We start from the raw sequence: 6,760 nt of genomic DNA on the forward strand, positions 1-6,760 counted from the left end.
AAGGAAGGAAGGAAGGAAGGAAGGAAGGAAGGAAGGAAGGAAGGAAGGAAGGAAGGAAGGAAGGAAGAAAGAAAGGAAAAAAGAAAGAAAGGAAGAAAGATTTTAAAATAAATATTTTAAAATAAAGTGTCAGTCTGTACAGTAGAAGATGAAGTTAATCTTGTCAGCATTCAAAGCCTGTCTTTCTAAAATGTTTTAGCTACTCTTCCTATTTTGAAGTAAAGGTGTGAGAAATTATGTTTACCCCCTTTTATGGCAAGAAAAAGCAACAGTTTGTTTTGGGTAGTTCAAAATCCTGCTGTCACCACGCACTGGTCCTCTCAGGTTTACCGAAAGTTATTAAGTCCTACAAGAAGGGTTGTATCATACTTAGTCATGACAAATTCAAAGCATTCATAAGACCAAAAAATAGGAGCAACTGTCTTCTATTCACAAATAACCTCATTCCGATTCAGCACACTTGTCTTCTGTTATGAACTCTGATTTACTAAGGAGGACAATGAGGAAACTGAATCATCTGCAGAAGAAAATGTGCAATATGCCACCAGCTAGATAAGAATTTTGCCCTTCTGCATGCATGAGAGATACTAGGAAATGTTCTTTTATATGGAGTAAAGTTTTGTATTCACAAAAGATAATGTGGTTTCCTCTGGCAGTGAAAACCTGCTGTGTATCACCTAATCATATAATACAAAAGCAGTAAGCAAGCTTTCCACTTGGACAGCTTCAACAATTCGCTTTGCTCCTATTGCGTATGAGGATCCCCTAGTGCGAACGTTCACCTACATGAAGATACTGCCTGAAAATAAATTGAGTACAAAACACCAATCAATTAAAAAAAAAAAAAAAACAAATAAACAAACAGAATTTTCTTTTCCTAAATGATATTTTCACTGACTTTGTCTCAGCTACTCTCACTGCGACTGGCGTTTTGTGCTATCTTATTTTCCAAAAGCCATAGGAAAGAAGGTTACATGGCATGGAGTACTAACTTCACTTTAAAGAGGGAAATACTAAGATACTTCAGTTGTCTCAGTTCTGCTTTTAACATCTCCTCGCTTAAGGACCTAAATTTATTTTCATAGCAATTCTTTTCTTATCTAACATTATCTACAAATATTGCTGCAAATAATATTAACCATGTGAAAATTAACTATATGAACTAAGGAAGAGAGAGGCATTGATTTCCTGTCCTCTCCTAAATGATTTGCACCAAAATGACTTGCTTAAGTTAGACATCTAAATTTTCAATAGTTAATATTAGAGCAACTCTAGTCAGGCTCCCCAGTGAGATTTTCAGCTCATCCTTTCATCAGTGTGTTATATCAATAGTACCATGACAGTTGTACAAGGTTTTGGTGAGTGCAAACAAGTTGCAAAGCAAATAGAAAATTTAATGGAAAAAGTTCAAAATATTTGCTATCTGACATCAAAGGAAAGTTTGGACAAAGATTGCAGAGGTGTTGTAGCATTTTTTGCTCACCTTGCATCATAAAATTTACTGCACATGTGTTGGCCTTCAAGGCTTTCCAGTGAATCCCATAATGCATACTGCAGCCACTCATATCAAGCAGTCTTCAGCCTGCTTCAGCCTGCAAAAAGATCCTCCCAAGCACACCATACATGATCCCACCAGAATACCCCGGAAGACTCATTTTGAACTGCTGTACTGCTCTTTCGTTACCCACTCGTGACTCTCAAAAGCAGTTTTCTCAGTTCTATGAAGTTTTTGTACCTATGGTGCTATCCCTTTTGATTTTCAGTGTGCTCTGATGGTATGGAAAGCATCTTAAAATACTACTGACTCAAGCCAACTTGGCAATAGTACAGTGGAAAGAGTGTGATACATTTGGTTCCTGCCAATTATGTGTTTCTCTATTAAACTGCAACTAGGTTATTTAAGGGCAAAATGGGCAATAGAAGACCCATTAGCCATTTCAATTCTTTTCTACCCAGAAATACTCATTCTGCATTCTTCTTTAGTCATGATAGCATGCCTGAACTACTGCCTTTCTCAGTTCTCAAAGTTCCGTTTAAAAGCTATTTTCAATTCATTTTAGCAGGTATGAAAGCATAACAGAGGCAGGGGTAGAGCAAGCTTCATCTTTTCCACTCCCATGTGTTTGTGTGAACTAGTCAGAATGTAGAAATGAACACAATACAGAATATGTAATATATCAACTTAAGTTTCTGTGTGAGTCTGAAGCAACACAGGCCTATAAAAGCCTGTTTGCTAAAGGTCTGGGTCAGTCTGTTAATGCCAGAGACTTTTCTATTAGAAACTTAAGGAGGACACAGAGAGCAGGCTTTTATGGTAAGGGAGAAAAATTTTGAAACAGATATCTTTTGAAAGACAAGTGAAATTTAACAAATCTTGTCCTCACTTGGATATGTTCCACCTCTTGCAAAACTCTGCTCCTTGGCTTAGAAGTCACAGAATAATAGAGTAATTTTAAACGCCTTCACTGGTGCAATACCTGGTTGAGAAACAGCCATCATAATGAATCATCCCAACCAGACAGTGGAAGTGGCTCTGATGAATGACAAGGTAGTTGTTATATTAGCTTTTGCCTACTAGCTACACCAGAATTTTGTTTGTAGAATACTTACAAGTGAGTTTTCCAATAAATTAAGAACCAATTTTAACATTTTGGTGACTTCCCTGGTGATAAAGTCCTGTCAAGTAATTGAAAACTTATTCTTTTAGGTGACATCTTCCAGGCCTGGAGAGACATCCTTGGTCTGAGCAACATGCAGATCTACCCCAAGACTTCATTTCTACCATAAACACGAAGCATTAAAGCCAAATGATAAACCTACTTCCAGGAAAAAGAAAAATATAAGGAAAATTGGAAAAAAAAAACCAAAAACCTGGGCTAATCCTCTAATCCTTCGATCCTTTTAACCATAGAATCAGAATGGCTTGGGTTGGAAGGGACTCCAAGCATCATCAAGTTCCAATATCCCTGCCACAGGCAGGGCCACCAATCTCCAAATCTGGTACTGTACCAACTTGTCCAGGGCCCCATTGGAGCATACACAACCTCTATAGGCAGCCTGTTCCAGCACCTCACCACTCCCTTAGTGAAAAACTTCCCCCAGATGTCTAATATAAATCTCCCTTCCTTCAGTTTAGAACCATTTCCCCTTGTCCTATCACTACCTATCTGGGTAAAAATGTTGGTTTCTCTCTTGTTTATAATCTTCTTTCAAATATTGGTCTCCCTGGAGCCTTCACTTCTCCAGACTGAACAAAACCCACTCCCTCAGCCTGTCTTGGTAGCAGAGGGTTCTCCAGCCCTCTGATCATATTTGCGGGCTCCTCTGGACCCTCTCTAACAGCTCCTCATCTTTACCAAGCTGGGGACCCCATACCTGGACACAGTACTCCAGATGGGGCCTCATAAGGGCAGAGCAAAGTGGGACAATCACTTCCCTGTCCCTGTTGGCCATCCTTCTTCTGATGGAGCCCAGAATACCACTGGCCTTCCAAGCTCCAAGAGCACACTTATGTTCAGTTTTTCATCCACCAGGAACTCCAGCTCCACAGGGCTACTCTCAAGGAGTTCTTTTCCCAGTCTGTATATGTATCTGTTATTATTCCAGCCCAAGTTCAAAGGGGTCAGAGGGGTCTTTATTTAAATAGTCCTATGTCCTGGGACAATTGACCATCTTCTCCTTGTGAGTCAGAATCAGTAGCTGAAGTAGAACCTGGAGACCCAGACCTCTGCCAGGAGACAGAAGCTTTCCTACTAGAAGAAAGGAAAACAGAAAACATTATCTACACAATTAATATGGGCCAAAGTCCTTCCTGATGCAGGTTTTTTCTCTCGAGGGGATATCAGAGACAACAGCTACAGCAGCACAGAGCTAATGGAAACGCTCGAAAAAACCACATCTTCCCCGTCAGCTGACAGCAGCAGTACAGACTGTGTGGGTCTTGCCTAACAGTTGCATGACAGAGCAGTATTCAGACTGTTTCAAGAAAATGTGCTACAACCGTTTTTCACCTTCTATAACTTTTCCTTATGGATCTGGTGAGCTAGGCCACAAAAAGATACTTTGGCAACAGCTGAAGGTCTAGAGGGATTATGAAAACATGTGAAGAGTTACTTCACATTAGGAAAGAGTTAACAACTACAAAGAACAGACGAGTAGAAAACATACTAGTGGTGAAATTTGTGCTCTGGTAGGGAAAGAAACGGGCAGCTAATAGATACCTTGAACTTCTCAGATTATACACTATTCTGATGCTGAGACATGACACTATACTTTCAGATGAAAACATGTTACAGAAATACGCATGTAACTATCAGTTACATACAAAGTAGATCCAAAATATAATAATTTAACTGGTTTAAAAAAAAAAAAAAAAAAAAAAACCCTGCATTTTTCACTATTTTCCTGTCTGTGCTCACTATGGGTCTATGAAGCATAACTTGAGGGCATGAAAAAAAAAAAAAAAAAAAAAAAAACCTCTGACACTGGACAACTGCAGACTACAATTTTTACATAAATAAGGTATTTTTAACAATTTAAAAAAATAATTGAGTTTCTATCATAGTGATTACATCTGCTTTGAAAGAGAATCAGATCACTAAAGCAGAACAGGTTATTAGTATATGCATGGTTACAGTACATTTTCTGAGTTATCTCAGAATGTTACATCAGAGTCTTTATTGGGCATGAATTATAACTGTAAATCTACTCACTCATACACATTTTTCTGTCCTTCATTATTATGTCAGGATTTTCACATTCATTTGTAACACATTTATTTTATAAGCAGCCATACCACATGATTCTTTCCTTTCACGTTTGTAATAAATATATATAATCATATGTAACACAGACACATAAAAAAGATAATGCCTCACAGACAAGTGATTATATATACTTGTTATAGACAGTTTGAAACTTTAAGTATCTTCATTTTAATTAGACTTTACAATTAACAATACATTAATATGCAATTAAATCATTTTATTGGCAGTATATTTATTTATAAATTCTAGTAAATGGGCTCTTAGAATTATAAGCAGACAAGAAATAGAAGCTGAATGATCCCTTTGATTTCAGTACTTAAGACATGTAGTAGTATTTTCATAGCAGTTGTGTGCTAATACAATGTACAGTAATACAGTGTGCAGCTGTCTGCTGAGAAACTGCATTCAGTTCAGAAGCAGGGTTACATACCTGTATGGAGGGTGTCTGCTAAGTTAGCTCCTTACAGAAAAAATGAGTTTCTGCAGCAGTTCTACTGCAATTCTGCAGCTGCCCAGTGTCCAATGGGTGCAAAGACGACAGAGGCCACAAAGATAAACAGAAAGTTGCAGTAGATAAACTGTCTCAAGTGATGCCAAAGTTAATACTCTTTCACCCTCCTGCTTTGCAAGAAAGACCAGCTGTAAGAAATCCTTTCAGCGCTAACCCTTGCCTCAGCACTCCTTAACCTCTGCAATAACGCAGCACTTGCAGACAATGTGTCAGTTCCGTGTTGCCAATCCAGAACAAGTTTAATTGCTTCTTGTCTTTGCAACAACTCTTTGCAAACACAGTCTAAATCCTACTTAATCCCCACAAGACCCTGCAAGGCAGGTGAGGCATTTCACGCTGGAAATAACTCTTTAGATTCAGGTTTGTATTCTCAGTTAAATAAAGCACAGACAGATCAGAATGGGGGATCACATCTGTGGATACAGATGTTCCAATTCATTGGTATTTTTAAAGAACTTCACAGGCTTTGGTTCTGATCTATGTCTAATAGAACATATAAGTCAAATGATAGTCACTGCTTTCTCCTGCTGCCTTTTTGGATCCATGCAAGATCCTTTTCTCACAGCAGTGATGAACTGTCCAGGGTTTAGTTTACTTTTGGATTTGAACAGCAGATTGAAGCACTTTCTAACAGACAGTTACAGCAAACAGCAACAGTGGCAGCCTGGCTGTCATGGCCTTTCATAGAGGGTTAACAAAACCCTGAAGTGAGACAGCGTGACAAGGGCTAGAATGCTACTTGTTGCATGCACACAGGAATCAACCAGTGTCATAAACCTCTTTGCCTTGCTTTCTGCAAAGCTCCATCTTTAAAGCCTGTCAGAAAATGAAGAAACAAGAAAAGGGAAAGGGAAAAAAATACTCCAGAAACTTCCATTTATGAATATTTTCTGACCTATTTGTTAATATAAATATTGCTTTTCTACCTTTGGTCTTCTTGGAGACCCGTCGCTTGCTTCCTGTATGGCTTTCGCAGCTGCAGCCTTCAGCTTGTTGCCAGACTTCCCTTCTGCCTCCCTTTCTACATGTGATACCTTTGACTCCTATTTCCTTCCTATAGAATCTCCACCCTCCTCCAGCTCCCTGTCTCCCTCTCTCTCACCTTTCAACCTATCATCTCAGTGGTCACTCCTCCATTAAGTATCTCCTCACATCTGTCTCCTCCTTCATCAAATTATATGCTATGTATTGTGTTGGTTTTTTTTCTCCCTCACTTCCAGAATTTGCAATCAATTCTATGTTTGTCCCATGCTATTAGTATTTATGTCTCCTCAAATCTCTCATATTACTTCTTTCTTTCTTCTACCCATTTTCCCCCTTTTTGAAGTCCTAGTCCTAGACTTTCTTATCACTTAATCAAAAACTGACTGCAACTGGGAAACTGAAAGACATTTTTATCAGTGCTCTTAGGTACAAATATGATTTTTATATGAAAAGATTCATTATAAATAATTACTGTTTACTACCTTAATCCTGTAATGTG

General features: G+C 38.5%; 1 protein-coding gene across 3 annotated transcripts in view; it reads right to left on the reverse strand.

Moving 5' to 3' along the window:
- The window catches only part of CD36 (CD36 molecule), a 38,542-nt gene extending 32,262 nt beyond the window's left edge, over nt 1–6,280 (reverse strand). The window contains exon 1 of one of the 3 annotated variants that reach the window (XM_042815470.1): nt 6,204–6,280. The gene's annotated coding sequence lies outside the window, so the exon portion shown is untranslated. Of the gene's footprint in view, nt 1–1,483; nt 2,225–5,196; nt 5,361–6,203 lie in introns of those variants that run through there. The other 2 variants (XM_042815467.1, XM_042815471.1) reach the window with 2 other exon arrangements.
- Between the last annotated feature and the right edge of the window lie 480 nt (nt 6,281–6,760).

This window comes from Centrocercus urophasianus, unplaced genomic scaffold (genome assembly GCF_019232065.1).
Source record: "Centrocercus urophasianus isolate 14NV4802_14NV808 unplaced genomic scaffold, USGS_Curo_1.0 seq_15, whole genome shotgun sequence".
NCBI classification, from domain to species: Eukaryota; Metazoa; Chordata; class Aves; order Galliformes; family Phasianidae; genus Centrocercus; species Centrocercus urophasianus.